This window comes from Pelmatolapia mariae, linkage group LG3_W (genome assembly GCF_036321145.2).
Source record: "Pelmatolapia mariae isolate MD_Pm_ZW linkage group LG3_W, Pm_UMD_F_2, whole genome shotgun sequence".
Classification (NCBI taxonomy): Eukaryota; Metazoa; Chordata; class Actinopteri; order Cichliformes; family Cichlidae; genus Pelmatolapia; species Pelmatolapia mariae.
The window spans coordinates 68,376,673-68,394,459 of record NC_086229.1 but is presented as its reverse complement, the minus strand read 5'-3'; the positions used below and the strand labels follow the sequence as shown (position 1 = coordinate 68,394,459).

At 41.9% G+C, this 17,787-nt stretch overlaps 1 long non-coding RNA gene across 1 annotated transcript; it reads right to left on the bottom strand.

Moving 5' to 3' along the window:
- Positions 1-1,059: 1,059 nt before the first annotated feature.
- On the bottom strand, positions 1,060-9,969 carry LOC134618111 (uncharacterized). The gene is made up of 3 exons (XR_010091793.1): positions 9,882-9,969; positions 8,663-8,747; positions 1,060-1,722 (listed from the first exon to the last, which is right to left on the bottom strand). It is a non-coding gene; the product is annotated as an uncharacterized LOC134618111 (long non-coding RNA).
- Positions 9,970-17,787: the final 7,818 nt, after the last annotated feature.

The window sequence follows — 17,787 nt, the reverse complement described above, 5'->3', positions numbered from 1 at the left end:
CAGGATGACCTGGCATTATCCAATGACACATTTGCTTACATGTATCTTTTGCTCGTCTCTCCTCTTCTTCTTTTTTTATTTTTTCTAAACTGAGCACCTGAGCACCATACAACAGTATGAACACAAATCCCCCAACCCGAGGATCACCACAACATAACCCAATAGACTTACACCTTAGTTCAAAGATTCACTTTCTCTCTCGCGCACTGATGCCTGCTGCTGCCGTGACAACAAACACACAACCACTGTCATGTTGTCCGTCTGTGTGTTAGCAGTGTAGCCTAGCTCGGCTAAGCATTTGACTTTTGTTGTTAGGGCCAAAGGTCAAAGTTGAATTTCAAAATTAATGTAAAGAAACCATGTGGAGTATAATATCTGATATGAAAGGACACAAAGAACAACACACATTTGACACCAGAAAGTGTCACAAAATCACACACTGCATGAAAACATCTTAAAATCTGAAGTTTTTACAGATTATAGAAGCCAAGGATTTCCAGTTCTGCTCCAATCATGTGGGTAAAGATAATAAATACAAAGGTCAAAGGTTTAACTTTGACTTTAAAGTAATATATTAGTCACTGGAGGACATGAACACTTTCTTTGTTTGAGCTTTTTAAATATTCTTTTTTTCAGTGCAACATTATATGACTTCACACTGACACAAAGATTAAAATACTGCATTAGATTTACATATTAACACTGCTGACATCAGCACATGATCTATAAAACCTGATGATGTCATCAGGCTGACGTCGCCATTATGTCACAAAAACAAGATAAAACAAGTTTTAGTAGAGCCCTCTTGTTCTCTCCTTTAGTCTGAGTGTAGCCATTATAACAGTGAGACAGCACTTCCACCATGAGGTCAAACTGGAGCATTGCAGGTAATAATTCTCAGCCTGAACACTGTTGGAACATCAGACCTTCTCACCAGTGTTGGGCAAGTTACTTTGAAAAAGTAATAAGTAATAGTTACTATTTACTTCTTCAAAAAAGTAACTGAGTTAATAACTGAGTTACAATATTATAAAAGTAACTAATTCCTAGGTAAAACAACTATTGTTTTACTTTAAAAAACAGTTCCTGCTCTCCAGGAATCCACCCTGCAGGTGAGGAAGAGGTAGAGGAGAGTTGGAGAATGAACTCAACCTGGGTCTCTATTGTAGTCTGGTAGATGATTGGATGATGGGGTGGGTGTAGCTTCCTTTGTGGTGTAGTTGGGTGGGCCGCCCCGGGCTCTGCAGGGCTTGGCGGTGCTGCTGCTGCGAGCCCCGACCTGAGGCTTTTTACATTGCCTGTTTGGTATCATTGTTTGCAGCACAACCTCACATGTCTGAATTTACAGTGATTTTTTTGATTTTGACATAGTGATCTAAAATCAGACAAAAAACATAAAATCTGTCTAGAAAAAAGTTATATTTTTTACAGTAACAACCACAAACATGTTTAACAAATCGTTTTCATAACTTGAAATGCAAATATTGTCACATGCAACGGAGTGGACTCAGGTGCAGACTAAAATTCACAGTTCAATGCAGGTTTTTATTTGTACAAACACCAGGTGTGATATATATACATGTGGGGGAAATCCGGGGTTCCAAGGGTCCAAAAGGGAGGTCGGAGAAAGGGAATGGTTCTCTCACACTCGTGCTCCACCTCACGGTTCCACACACCAACTCAGTCACGTCCCAAACGGCAGATTACAAAGGTCCAGGGAAACTGTTTACAGGAGAGGGTAGTTACAACGAGGAAACAGACTCACAAAGGACAGGTTCATGAAAGCTCGAGTCTTAACACTAACGTGTCTCGCACAATGAGAGAATCTGAGCCCCGGCCTTAAATGGCAAAGAAACACAACATCAGAGTTATTGGAGACAGGTGCGTGGGCCAAAAGCAGAAGCCCACAGTGAGTCTGCCCAGGCAGAATGACGAGTGGGAGAGAGCAGCAAAACAATAAAGATATGTAGCCTTGGGGGCCGGCCGGGTAGACACAGCGACCAAGACAAACATAAATTTTAAGTTTTAAAAGCCTATGCACAAGTTTTTTAAAGTTAAATGCAGCCATTACCTAAAAATAAAGCCAAGGCTTTTTTTTTATAATCTTTTCAAACTATTTACAGAACAATCAGCTGTTCTGCATCAAATAAGATGCCAAACAAATTATTTGTGCCACTCCACAAAATAATTTCTGTCCACTATAAAGGAGAACATCACGCAACCAAAAAGCGCCAGACACCCCTAGCTGGTCGCGTGCACATTCGCACCTCGAAGCGCGTACAAAACAGGGTTTTAATAGTTTTGCAATTTTCATTAGTTTTTATTTTTATTTAGTTTTGACTTCAGATTTTCAATTTTATATCAGTTTTAATTAGTTTTTTACCAATTGTTTGCTAGTTTAGTTTAGTTTTTATTTTTTGGAAAATCCTTAGTTTCAGTTTAGTTTTGATTAGTTTCAGTTATAGTTTTAGTTGTGTTTGCAATAATTAAGTGTAACAAAATCCCAGTTTCATCATATCAGTCATTCTCTTCTGCTTATCCTTGGGTATGTTGCTATTACAGCTACCATACCCTGCACCCTGGACAGGTCGCCTGTCTGTTGCAGGGCTAACACGCAGAGACAGACAACTCACATTCCCACTGAGAAGGGATATTTTACTGTTATTTTATCATTGCATCAGAATCATACAACAAGCATTTATTGAAGTTGGGGATATTACATTAAGGTTGTATTACAGTGATTGTTATAATTAGGATAACTATAATTTTCTATTTACAGTTGTTAGTATAATCATATAATCTTTCATTGCAGGTGTAACCATGATCATCTTTATACATATTGCCACTTGGTGCTTATTATGGAGTTGTGCTCAAGTCAGTAAGGGTTAAAAGCTACAGTCAGCGGGATGTTTGGCTGATCTATTGTGTGAAGTGACGGAGAGCGTAGAAGGCCGCACATGCTTACAAGACACTTACATCATGTTGTTTTATGATCTTTTATTCAGTTATATCTTTTGTTAACCTTTAAGTAGTGTACATTGGCAATACTTACTCATTACTTCATTTACTTATCATCATTAATTGTTATTTCATTAAAGAATTTCTTTAGGCTGTCGGCCTTATGTTACAACTTCTATTACAGGTATTGTCATAGTCCCATATTAACATTTTCTATTACAGGTGCAGTGATAATCATTTTCATATACATGCATTGTATTTTTGTGCTTGCCAATGAGGGGGGCTCGATCAACTAGTGGAGGGTCGGAAACTTTGTTCGGCGCGAGGACCGAACAATCTATTGTGTCAAGGATCTTGAGCTATAGAAAGAACATGCTTACAAAACACATATACCATGTTATTCATCATGATCCTTTATTCATGTATATTCTTTTTTTAAAGCTTTGAGTAGTGGCATTTGATTAGAACATTTATTCAACATATCACATGTGTGGTTTCAGTTAGGTTATTGCACACATGAAGAGTTGGCCTCTGTCCTTACAGACAGAGTGAATGCTGAGGTCGAGGCACACACGCACACACGCAAGCAGTAGTTAAACTCATGTGTAGGAGAGAGTTCAAATATTTAAATAACAATCTGCGAAGCCTTGTAGCTGTTTGATTATGCTTGCAGGAGAGACGGTTTGTTCCAGGGGATAAGCGGAGTGAGAAGATTATTGGGAAGGATCTGGCCTCGGGAAGAAGATGTTCTTTCAATGTGTTAAAAGTTGTCAACATTGATTGTATTGTACCTACTTTACGCATGAGGGTGCGTTCTAATACCCTGATGTTCATAAAAACTATTGTTGTGTGGTTTTCGGTGAGAGATCTTTTGCTGTCTGCGTGCAGTATTCATCTCCCACACGTGTGTTCATTAAAATCATCGTTTTGACCTGACCCGGCCAGACCAGTGTTGTTATTTTGGTTTTCCTCTTGTATCCATCCCCAATATTTTGAACTCGTAACACCACCTATGGGTTCTTTAAATAAATAAATAAATGAATAAATAAAGGCAGATGAACAACCATTGATACCAGGCAACTATAAAATGTATATCTTGCCCCAATGACACTATTAACTCTTGCAGCACCGGCTGTTAAGGCAATTGACTCACACAGTTATGTAGATATCCCAGTCCTGTTGTCTTGGGATGCATCACGCTGCCTTGCCTGGGGTTAGCTTCTGTTTTCTGGGGATGAGGGTTGAGTGTGCTCCCTTACCTTCTCAAGGTAAGCTAGCTTAGCCTTCTTGTGTGAGCTTTTCAAGTGCACTTTAAGGTTTGTGGGATTTTTTTCCCTTTAGAAATGTCCCTCATAATTTGTCTCGTTCCACTACAAGACACTCGCTTTATCCAAAACACAGTCATATTCAAAGTAATCCCAAATTGGACTCTGGCGCTTTCCCCCGACTTTTCCTGACACGATTCTGCACGTGGACGGAGCAGCGACACAGACGACTCTACTAACGTACTGCCACCTGCTGGCATAATGAGACACAGCAAGAAAAAAACCTGGAACCTAAACTTCATTTTCACCCTTGACTATTGTATGACACACACACATCAACGAAAACTAAACACATTTTTGCTATAAATTCAGTTAATTTTAGTTAGTTTTGTGAACACTCATTACAGTTTTAGTTAGTTTTCCTTTTTTTGTTTTTATTTTTATTTCCGTTAACGAAAATGTTTTTTCACTTCTAGTTTTCGTTATTTCGTTAGTTTTCGTTAACGATAATAACCTTGGTCCAAAGCGAACTGGTCGTGCTTTAAAATATGCAATTTTCACTAGCGTGAAGCAGAAATGTGGGAGGAAGTAGTGCCAGACGGTATGTTTGCAAGACGGCAGCTGTCGATCTAATGTTTGAAGAGAGAGTCTCCCTTCTCTATTCACTGTGTAGACAGAGCAGCGGCATAAAGGACGCTTTACACATTAGTCATTACAAAAATGTATTTGAAATAATATTAAGATGCTCAAACAGAAAAACAATAAACATAAATATATAAAATATAACTATTTACAGAGAGACAGGAAGAAAAAGGATCCGGCTTAAAGTGGAAGAGCTTCAGGAAGAAGGAGGAGAAAAATAAGAACATTGTTTCTGCCCTGGAGAGCCTGCTGCCTCATCAGAGAACTACTGACTGCTAGAATGATGGCTTTGGCTGGACCGCCCCTTTGACGTCACCAGGGTCCTGATTGGTTGTCGCGGCGCGACTTGACGCTGGAGTTCAGATTTTTCCAAACCGAGCAGTAGACGCGAAAAGCGTGAATGCACAAAATGCACCACTCACACTGCAGCGCGTATTTTGCTTCGTGCTTCAAACGTGTCAGTCGCGCTACTAGGTTGCGCGAATCAGGCAGAAAAGCGCTTTCGCAATGCAAATCTGCATCTGAATTTTCATCGCGCTCCTCCATTGACTTTACATGCAAACCTGATGTCGTGTCTATCACGTTCGGTGTGAACGCACCGTCACTCCTCCTGTTTTCCACCTGGAGACAGTGTTTACACTGTAATCTGACTTTGGTGGCTTTGTGGCAGAAACTGTGACATTCAGCAGTCGTCTCAATGTTCTGACACACAACACAAAACTATCCACTACACTACATACTAACTACACTTTAACTACACACTCCAAACACGCTAAACATCACAAATCTCTCACATCTCAAAACTCTCTCTCTCTCTCACTGCCATCACTCCTAAAACTTTCCCCTCTGCCCTAAACAACCAAATGCCATGTTGCCATATCATTTATTAATTGGTACAGAAAGAAAAGGTGGATTTTTTTGTTTTGTGAGAGTTTTGGAAGAGTACTTTCCTTAGAAAAGTCCTGCAGTAAACAAAACGATGATATTCAGGAAAAATATCGTTTTTATCATGAGGCTGGTTTTACATGGCCGATCAACACAATTTAAAAACTAGTAAACAGTTTGAAATCCACACAATTGTTACACAAAAATGGAAAATCAGGGTTGTCTTCGGCTGACACAGCATCTTGTTGCTATGTTATCTTAAATTGCTCATGTGATTGGTTTACCGTGACTACTTCTCTCTCCAAGCCAATCAGCAGCACTCGGGAGATTTTTTCACCCCTTCCAGCTCTCAGTAAACTGAAGACAGCTTTAACCGTCTGTGTGTTGAAAAACAGTAACAGGTCTGCACTGCATTTTCTTCTTAATAATAGTAGCGCTGTTGTAATGATAGAAATAGTAATTAGTTGGATTACTAGTTACCGAAAAAGTAACGCTGTTACTTTTAATGCTGTCATTCCCATCAGACCTCCTCACACTTTGAACTCATTGTTATTCTGAATGTTTCTATTTTCACTTTGTTTCTATTTTTCTTCTCTCTGTGGTGATTCTTTGGTTTTCTTAAGTATTTCTGTGTCTCCCTGTCTGTGTTTACTCCTTGTCTCTAGAGTTTATCACTTCCTGTTTTTTTTTTTTTTTGAAAGAATCTGTTCTTGTGTGTTTTTTTTCTCACTTTACTTCCTATTCCTGTCTCTCCACACAGATTTCTATCTTCCAGCAGTGACTCTGAAGTATCTGCAGCTATAATCAGAGCTGGTTGAATCTCTAAACACCTTGATTACCTCCTTTCAGTCTGAACTGTGTCTGTGTGTCCTGGACTTATGTGGAAGATGTAAGTCAAGACTTAGTTCTGAGCAGGTTTTAAGTGTGTTGTGTCCTCACTGGAAAAATGACAACACTCAGAGCCCTAAAAACACAAGACTGCCTTTAACATTTACAACAATTTCTGCATTTTAGCATTTTAGCCACAGTTAAAGAACCCACTCAAAAAAGAAGATATTTTGACTGATATCAGTTAAGCTGACCTTGTTTACTTCTTCATGCTTTCTTTTTGGGTGTATGTCAAAGAATTGTTTCAGCAGGCAAAGAAAGACACAACTCAGACATGTATATACATGGGTGATCTCAGTGGAGACTCACACTGAGACATCAGTTCCCTCTTTATTTATACACTGCTCCTTCCTAAAATATGTCGGGGTGGCGCCCTTTGTGAGTAAAACCAACTCCTTACAAGGTGATAAGCATGAAACATATGTTCAAACTGTTAAAAATAGTAACTGGTCAAGCTTATCTCAGCAAACTCAGGAAGGGGGAGGTTTCCTGTGGTATTTCCTCATGCAAGCTTTGTCATGAAACACAGTGAAATAGGAGTTTTAAATGAAGCTAAACAACTAGGGATTTTTAACTACAATAGAGCAGAATACATATAAAAATCCTTTAACAGTGTAAAAATCTAAAAATCTGATAAACATGGTTTTTAATACAAACTTCTTTGGTCATAATGGGCACGGATGTTCCTCTATACTGTGCCGGCCATTTGTTATGGTGTTCCATGTATGCGCCAATGTTCTCTTAATGCTAGTAAGATGCTAACAGGCAGAGAACAAAAGCCAACAAACATCAAGTCAATTGAACTGACTTCCAGTAAGTAATTCTGGGTCATCAGACTCTAATTCAGTGATAAAAAGGCTGCCAAATGGGCACCACGGTGTCAGGCAGTGAGCACAGGGTTCACTAGAGGACATCGGGCTCTCAGCCACCCTCATAAAGCCTATTTCTGTCATGCTTCTGCATTTTTTGACACAGAATTTTGAGTTTTATGTCTTTTTGTATCATTGTGTTCTAGTTTGTATTGTTTTAAACTTTAGTTAGTTCTGTGTGTTATTTAGTTCTTGTCTGTTTAGTTTCATCTCATGTCTGCGTTTTCCCTGCTATGTTGGCTATTGTGTTGTGTCTTCAGTGTGTGAGTCTGTCATGTTTCCTGTGTTTAAGTCTCCCCCGCCCTTTTTGTTTTTCTCAGTAATGTTTTTCACCATTCATGTCCCTCTATCTCACTCCCTCTCGCTCCCCCATGTCCCCTCTCTCTCCCTCTCTCTCTCTCTCTCGTCTCTTCCTCTTGTTTACATTTTCCCTTGTGTCTCATTCCATCTGTCTTGTGTGTTTGCCCCAGCCCGTCATGCCCTCTGTTCATGTTGTGTAGTTATGTCCATGTCTCGTGTCGTGCAGTTCTCCTAGTTTAGCTGTCTGTCTCCTGAAACAACCTCCATGTTCAGACTGTGCTGGCAGGCACAGCAAACCTTGTGCCATTTGAACAACCTGTGTAACCTCTGTAAGGTCCAGTTTTTGCCTCACCCTAACAGTTCTGACCCTGACCCTAACCAAATGCAAAACTAGTGAAAAATGTCAGAATACATGAGAAGGAAACATGTCAGTAACCTCCAGCTGTGAAACCCTTCCTGTTTTGAGCGGTGTTTCATTGCACCTGTTAAGATGAAACTGATTAACAACTTCCTCTGATTAGTCACTAGCTAGGGTTGTGCATCTGAATTAAAAGAAGTAAGATGACAGAATTCAGTTGAATAGAATCTGCTGACTTTAAGCATTGTGTCAAGATAAGTAGAAAGACCACGCTATAATGGACAGTTGAAGGAAAAGGTCAACTTTACAAGAAACCTTTTTTTGTTCTGTTTTGTTTTGTTTTTGAAAGAAAGATGAGTATTTTGATGTCTTTGAAGTCTGAGCTCTGGGCTTGAGTCACGATGTGGTTTGATTAGCTTAGCTTAGCATGATGTCTGTAAACAGGGTGAGCAGCTAGCTTGTCTCTGTCCACAGTCACAGATAAAGAGCAGCTGTACCTGGGCCTCCTTGTTCTGATGGTTGTTTGTCCATAACGGACGTCTTCACTTCTCACTGCTGAGTAGACCACAGCTGAATCAGTCTCTGTACAATAAACACATTAAAATTACTACAACAGTGCTGTGATATTATTACACTACAGTGACAGAGATATTTCATTCTGTTCATGCTTTTAAAAGACATTGAATTGTGTCTTTTTATAAACTGCAGCAGCTTTTCACAGTTTGTTTTTTATCTTGACATCTCTGCTGTGAAACATAGTGAGCACAAAAATGAGGATGTTACTGAGAAAAGGAAGAAGGGCAGCCACAAAGCTGATGCACTTTTACCACAAAGGAAACATGCATGGCCACTATTATCAGCCACTCTTATCAGCCAAACCCACACACACTGCAGCAAGAAGCTCCATCAGTGTCAGACTAACTCGAGTCAAAAACAAGCTGCTGTGTTTTACATGCAGCACAAGTTTAAAAGGATAAAAAGTCAATGATGGATATAAAGGACATTTTATCTGTTCAGTCTCTTCATATGTCTCATGTTAACACGTTCCATATCTTAACTGTGTGTGTACAGACAAACACGCATGTGTGGGCCTCATCTGAGCTCTGACATTTATAGCTCAGTAACAGCACTGCTGAATGTGATGTCATCCAACAACAAACACCTGCTGTAGAGCTGCAACAAAGTCCTTCTAGAAGTAAATCCACCCACTCTGTCTACACGGCTGTGGACACAATTTAAACGCTGAGGCTTCAAAATCCATCCAGCTCTTATTTAGATTTGATGCAACAGTCTCCATGGAGACGACTACAATTTACTGCATCTTTACTGTGATAAGCAGCTGAAACTCTTGTGAACTTCAACACAAGTCATATTTCCTGTTTCAGAGCTGCTGATTGGTTCTTTGGGCCCTTTACCTTCAGGAAGTCATGGAAGAAGCACTGCAGTCGCTCATGGAGAAAGAAGTGTGAACTGATCAAGCAAAGAAACTGAAACATTTCAGACTGAAGAAACTGAACTGTTTCCTAATTCATGTGACTCTGATCTTTGACCTGTTTATTACCTTTACCCAAAATCATTGGAGCAGAACTTGAAATCTTTTGCTTTTATAAGCTGTATCAGTTGTATTCATGCAGTGAGTTTGTGAAACTTTATGACATCATTGTGATATCATAAATGTCATGTTGTCATGTTGTATTGAAAAAACATAGTACAAACCTCCTACTCTGATTTGTTTGACTGGTTGTTGATGATTTGATGATTTCACAACACTGTATGTGATGTCACTGGTGATGTCATCTTCTCCATCTGATGAAATGAGTTAAACAATTTTATGATTTAAGAATCTAAAAAGACCAAATTATGACCACAGAATGGAAACAAAAAAACAAAATTAATAAGAATGAATATGTGAAAACCTTCATGTTTCCTGTAAACACATCGCCTCAGCAGCAGAACCAGTAGCACCAGTAGAACCAAAACATAGACTGATCCAACAGGCAACAGCACAGAGAGAAGAACAATGGTGTGTTTGTCTAAAATAAAGCAAACAGTCATTAAGTTGTCGTCACATTGTGAATGTTGAAACCTGCAGAAACACAGACAGGTGAGTGTGTCACCTGTGACAGTGATCCAGCTGTAAGTGAGGGGAGGGGCTGTGTGTCTGTGAAGTTGTGTCTCAGCTGGAGGAGCCAAAGATGACATGCCGTATTGATGCAAATGAAGATCTGATCATATATTAGTTTTATTATTGATTTTGAGAACCAGTGTGAGTATCTTTCTATTTTCAGTGACTAACAGAGAACCTGAATCTAAATGTGATCAGATGAAGTGTGAGGTTGTGAGAAAGTCTCTGACTGCATTCATAGATGTGTCCTTTCAGCTGCTCGCTCTGATCCAACCTTTGGTCTCTAAGGAAGAGGCTTCAGGGAGATGTTTGCTACGTTGGACTGTAGGACCATCAGAAATGTGTGCAGTAATAAAACAGGCAGCACTGAAAGGAGCTCTAAGTGTTTGTGTTGTTTAATGATTTGTGCACAACAAAAAAACCCACCAGCTCCACCCCTCCCCTCCCCCTCCAGCTGTAGGCTTTAACATTGCGTTTCCCCACACATGTTTACAGACGAGTTAGAGAGCAAGAGTAGAAGAGACTGATTCATAAATGTCTTTGTTTCTGCTCTAACCTTACCCAAACAATGCTGCTCTACAACTCTAGACTACCAGCCACAAAGACAACAGCTGGAGAAACATCTGTCTACCTCTGACATCCACCAGCTCATCCATACAACAAATAAACATCAACAACCAGGAAGCAGCTTCACCTCTGATCACACACACACTCAACTCTACTCACTCACCTGGAGGAACAATCAAGTGGATGATGCTGATGAATTCCCATGAGTCTGTTTCTCTTCCCATGTAGACACGACACTCGTATGTTCCAGCATCATTAATCGTCACATTGTTCAGAATCAAAGACACGTCTCCATCCTTCATCTGTCTGTCCTGCAGATCCACCCGGTTCTTAAAAGATGGATGCTGCTTGTCTGGAACAAACTGACCATCCCAGTGCAAAAGCACATATTCATCTCCCAGGTCTCTGATCCACTCTACAACTCTGATCTCACTGTTTGGAGCTCGACATGTCAGACTGACGTTCTGTCCAGACTCCGCTGTGATGATTTTCTGGTCTGAAAGAGGAAAGAACGGAGAGCCGAGAGGTTAAAAGTCAAAGTACATTTATGATCAGAATGATTGACTTTAAATATTTTCTTTATTTCCTCTGACAATTGAGTTTTTAGTCATGTTTGATTTACTGAACCTCTGAACATCCACCAGGTCACCAGTGACCCACTGAGGGGGAATTTTAGCCTCATGCTAAACATGCAAAGTGTAATCAAGGTGACATCCAACCACTACCAGCAATCTAATTTTTGTGGCAGGAGTTAACTTTGCATAAGTTCCGGGTCAATCTGCTGCATCTCCCTTGCTTCATTGTTGCTGCTGTCTCAGTGGTTGCCGTCCTCTCTCAGAAGTTGACAGTGTAAGTGGTATGGCTGATTCAATCAAAATTGTGCCCGATTACCCGATCAATGGTGAGTTTGTTACTTTGTTTGTTTTGTTATAATTAATGGAAATGCAGAGCTGTGGTCACGCAGTCAAAACACCAGTGAGCTAATGCTAGGCTAGTGAAGCTTAAATTTGATTACTGGTTTATTTGGTAAATGGTAAATGGCCTATATTTGTAAAGCGCTTTATACTTCATACAGTCATTCACCCAATCACACACACATTCACACACTGGTGAAGGCAAGCTACATTGTAGCCACAGCCACCCTGGGGCGCACTGACAGAGGATATCTGTTTTTTGGTCTTATCACTATGGCCACATGTTAACAGTTCCAGAGTTGAGTGAGTGATTTGATTTTTGTAGTTTTGTCCATATTGTAGGTTTTTTTTCTTACTTTTCTACTTTTAGTTTATTGAACCAGTTGCACAATACATAAACAATTAAAGTTGTTCTGTAAATAATTATGTAATTTTGGACAATATTTCTGATTTACTTTACTTTGACTTTAATATTATTCTAAATGAAGAATGATGTTTTATGACTTGTTTCGTTATTGGTTGTTTTTTATGGATTTGTTTATTTATTTGAGATAGCAGTAGAAAGCTTTTCCAATTTAATTGTAAATGTTAATTATGTTTTCTGACCTAGTTTAGGTTAGTTTTTTTTCTTGCGATCATTGTCCTGTTCAGTGCGGGATGAAAAGCCATCCAACCATCACTGCATTGAGGTGGGACCAAACTTAACCTATGAGTTAACTGAACTGACCTGAACTGAACCTATACAAGATCATCAGGACCCTAAGAGCTTTCATCAGGAACTCAATGGGGATGTGGCGTACAACACGAGAGGCCAACGTCAAGCCCACAGCACAAGCCACTATCAAGTGCAGGATCTATCAAGGAGATGCTCTGTCCCCACTGCTGTTCTGCATAGGCCTGAACCCCCTCAGTGAGATCATTAACAAGACTGGCTATGGAGACCGACTACGGAGTGGAGCAGTTGTCAGCCACCTCCTATACATGGATGACATCAAGCTGTATGCCTAGACTGAGCGAGACATCGATTTACTCATCCACACCACCAGGATATACAGCAATGACATTGGAATGTCGTTCAGACTGGAGAAATGTAGTCGGATGATAACAAAGAGAGGGAAGGTAGTCAGAACTGAGGTGATTGAACTATCAGAAGGCAACATTGCAGACATAGAGGACAGTTACAAGTACCTGAGGATCCCAAAGGCAAATAGGAACCATGAAAAGGCTGCTAGGAAAGCTGCAACCACCAAGTACCTGCAAAGGGTCAGACAAGTCCTCAGGAGTCAGCTGAACGGTAAGAACAAGATCCGGGCTATCAACAACTACGCCCTGCCTGTGATCAGGCTGGGGTAATAAGCTGGCCAAAGGAGGAGATAGAAGCCACTGACATCAAGACCAGTAATATGGACTATGGTAAGCCTGCAAATGTCTCATCCCCTTATGTTGGGCACGAATTGGCCGGGGTTTGATCAGCTGTTGATGTGGGGTCGTCCGACACTGATTCTGGGACGGGGGAGATGGTGGACCCTTCAAGAGAGGACCAGCCGGCTCCGGAAATTACCCCTATGGGAGATTTCCCACTGGAGCGTTCTCGTGATGAAACCTACGCATAGCCTTTTACCAAGTGATTGAGATTGATGGTCACGTGGTGCGCCCTGAAGTCGTGCGGACCCACCTGTGCTTCGTGTTATTACAAGATAGGTTGTATCGAGTGGGTTGTGACGCTTGCATGGAGGAGACGCACATCCGGTTGTTGGAGCCACCAGGCCGCCTAGAAATAATTTTCCAAGCGACTCATTATAACCCAATGGCAGGGCATATGGGATATGACCAATGTTCCCTCTAATTTTTCATGTGTCTGAACGAACACACAAACTCCCTGAGCGGTCCCTTGGACCACTGTGAGCGACATCAGACGTGTGCACTGTGGTCACGCCAGCATTGAATCCATCCAAGTTACATGGTTTATTAAAATAACCAAATTACAGTATTTATGTTAGACTACTTTTAATTAACTGCTTTAGCCCACTTACAATGAAAATTAAAAAAAAATCTAGTCATTGACCTGTGTAGTATGTTAACACTATTGGAAGTAAAAATAACTTGAACTCAAATTTCGAAAACACAACTTTCATTTTTTCTTTTTTTCTTTTTTTTTTATAAAGCTCTGACTTGTATTCTGAGTCTGTGGTCTGGGAGAGAGTCCTGTAACTCTCTGTCTGCAAAATATAGTACATAATGACCAATGCTGGGCAATTAATTATATAGTTACTTCTTTAAAAAAGTAACTCAGTTTGGCAAACAACAAAGTTTTTTGCAGCTATTTTTTTTAAATGCAGCCAATGCATTTTTAAATAAACATTTCAAACTATTTACAGAACAATCAGCTGTTCTGCATCAAATCTGATGCCACACAAATTATTTGTGCCACTCCAAAAAAAAATTTCTGTCCACTGTGAGATAAAGGAGAACAACAGCCTGATACCTGCAGGCCTGACAACAGGAGATGTATCACTCCTGTAACACCTGTAACATTCAGCAGTCGCCTCACTGTTCTGACACACACAACTAAACTATTGACTACACTACACACTAACTACACAAGATTTGCGCTAAACATCTCAAATCTCTCACATCTCAAAACACCGCCGTCACTCCTAAAACTTCCCCTCGTTTTTTAACAACTAGATGCTGCTTTGCCATACCATTTTTTGATTGGTCGACATGGTACTTTTTTGGACGAATAGGAAAGAGAGAGGGGGGTGGGGGGTTGTTTTTGCTCACTTTGAGCCTTTTTTCTTATAAAACGCCGTTTTTACCGTTTCTTCCCGCAGTAAATATAAACAACGATAGTATTCAGGAAGAAAACCAAACATTGCATATATTTTTAATCACAACTCTGGTTTTACATGGCCTATCAACACAATTTAAAAACTGGTATAAAGTCCACACTTTTTCCGTCAATTGTTCCGTCTGTCCTGCTCACATCTCCAATGGTTGTACACGTTGTCATTAACGTGGCTTCACTCCACATCAGCCACGTCGCTTTGCTAGCTAAAACTCCGGTGTCGGCACATAAGGACGCTGTCATAGCCTGTCAACGACGTTGATTGGCTGCGTATACGAATGTGAATCTCATTATTGGCTGGACTATGGGATAAGGTGGCATCGCTCTAATCCCATATGGGAGCAGCCAGTCACTTACTGACTAACACTGCAAAACAGAATTGTTGAAGTATTAATTTTAATTTCAATTCAGGTTAGATTTTGTTTGTGCGCAACGCAGATTTTCTGTGCGCAGAGAGCGTGCCAGCAGTGCGCAATTGCGCACGTGCGCAGCTTAGAGGGAACATTGGATATGACAAAACTCATTTTATTGGCCCGGCATCCACGCTGATCTGCGCTGCTAGTGCACATCCTGCCCGGAATGCAACCTTGTTTATCAGCTGGCCATTCCAAAAGCGCCTTTGTGCCCGCTCCCTCTAATGGACGTCCCGTTTGAGCGCATTGGCATGGACCTTATCGGGCCGCTTCACTGGAGTGCATGCAGCTATTGCTTTGTATTAGTTCTGGTGGATTATGCAACGTGATACCCGGAAGCAGTGCCACTGCGCACCATCTCTGCAAATAGTGTGGCACATGCACTGTTTCAGGTTATCTCCCACGTCGGTATCCCGAAGGAGATAATGACTGACCAGGGCACGTCGTTCATGTCTCGCACAACGCGGGAACTGTACGAATTGTTGGGGACTAAATCTATTCAGACCAGCGTCTACCACCCTCAGACTGATGGGCTGGTAGAGCGACTGAATAAGACTTTGAAGTCCATGATTCGTAAGTTCATTCATGAGGATGAAGGCAATTGGAATTGTTGGTTAGACCCTCTGTTATTTGAAGTGTGGGAGGTGCGCCAGGCCTGCACAGGATTTTCTCCCTTTGAACTGCTGTTCAACAGGAAGCCTCGTGGGGTGCTCGACCTGATTAAAGAAAGCTGGGAGGATGGTCCAAGCCCAGAAAAAAAATGAGATTCAGTACGCGTTGGACCTGAGAGCAAAACTCTACATTTTGGGGAGGTTATCACAGGAGAATTTGCTCCAGGCCCAGCAGTGTCAGCAAGGCCTGTATAACAGAGGGCTCAACTCAGGAAATTTTCACCGGGTGACAGAGTGCTTCTTTTAACTCAAAGTTACTCACCAAGCGGCAAGGATCCTTCGTGGTCACACGCTGAGTGGGGGATGTTGACTATGAGGTCGCATGGTCAGACAGGGGAAGGGCCAGACAGATTTATCACCTCAACTGCCTGAAAGCATGGAGGGAGGTTTAGACCACTTCTCTGGTGAGACTGGTTAAGGAGAGAGATGAGGGCCGGAGGTGCCAAATTCCATCATTTCCGCCTCCCTCCATTGTGATGACCATATCACACAGGCCCAGAGAGCGGATTTTACAATGTTGCAACAGTGTTTTTTGGACGTGTTCTGCGCCCTGCCCAGCTGAACGTCGGGCAGCCTGGTGTGACATCAACAGCATTTGCAGTGGGTGGCCGCGGTTGTGGAGTCCTTGAGGCAGGCGGGGCTTACGCCTAACCCAAAGAAGTGTGCGGTTGGATGGAGGGAGGTACAATATATGGGGTACCACTTGGGGGGCAGGCAGGTGCGTCCACAGGTGGACAGTGGACGGGGCCGTGCCAGGCAGCATTTGTGCAGGTGAAGAAAGCTCTTTGTGGGGAGACTCTGCTCCAGACTCCTGACTTTTTCCTCCCTTTTGCTCTGCAGACTGATGCCTCGAACAGAGGGATGGTGGCCGTTTTGTCCCAGCAGGTAAGAGGGGTCGACTGGCCCGTGCTCTACATTAGCCGTAAGCTGTGAGAGCGTGAGAGACAGTACAGCACTGTGGAGAAAGTGTGCCTGGCTATCCGGTGGGCGGTCGACTCCCTTTGCTATTATCTCCTGGGGCACTTGTTCACCCTCTGCTCGGACCTGCCCCGATGCAGTGGCTCTACCGCATGAAGGATGTCAACGCCCGGATCACCCAGTGGTATCTCCAGTGGGTGGTGTAGGTTCGGCCAGATGGCTCCCAGGCCTCAGTTGCGTGGTGGAGGTGTGTGGCGGTGGTGTGGTCCCTGGCGCAGCTGCTGAGGAGGAGTAGTGCAGTGAGCGCGGTACTGGGAGGCAGGTGAGCCACAGGTGGTGGAGATTGTTTGATGACAGTGTTTTCTTTTTCTTTTTTTTTTGTCTATATAGTGATGGCAGAGTCAAGTGGGAGGGAAAGCTGGACCTGAACGGACTGTTTCCCGTGAATGCAGAACTGTCAACTAAACACAATATTCCTGAGCACGATCACTGTGTGTCTTGATCCATTCTCAATCATCCAGGAAAGTAAATCTCCGAAAGTTGATTCTGTTCATCTGGACGTAGCGTTTTGTGGGAGAAACGTTTCGTCACTCATCCAAGTGACTTCTTCAGTCTCAGCTGACTGCAGGTTTCAGTCATTATGCAAATGTACTGTTTATAAGATTTGGGGAAACCTGCAGTCAGCTGAGACTGAACAAGTCACTTGGATGAGTGATGAAACGTTTCTCCCACAAAACGCTACGTCCAGATGAACAGAATCAACTTTTGGAGATCACTGTGTGTGTCGCATACTTTACAATATCGTTCAATGTCATCCATGGAGAGTGTCGGCAGACACATGATGCAACCAACCATCAAGTATTCGGGCTCTCCCAAGCCCCAGCTACTCGTCGAGAAGAGGTTGTCCTGTTCCCAATGACATCAACATCAGGAAAAAGGAACATGAGAAGCTTGAGGAATACCAAGGGCTCAGAGAAGAGCTCGAGAAAATGGGGAGGATGAAGGTAACAGTGGTCCCATTGCTAATCAGAGCACTAGGTGCGGTGACTCCCAAGCTAGGCGAGTATCATCAGTAGTCACATACAAGGTCTTAGGTAGTCAGGCCTCATCTTATCTTGAGGACCTTGTAGTACCATATCACCCTATTAGAGCACATCGCTCTCGCA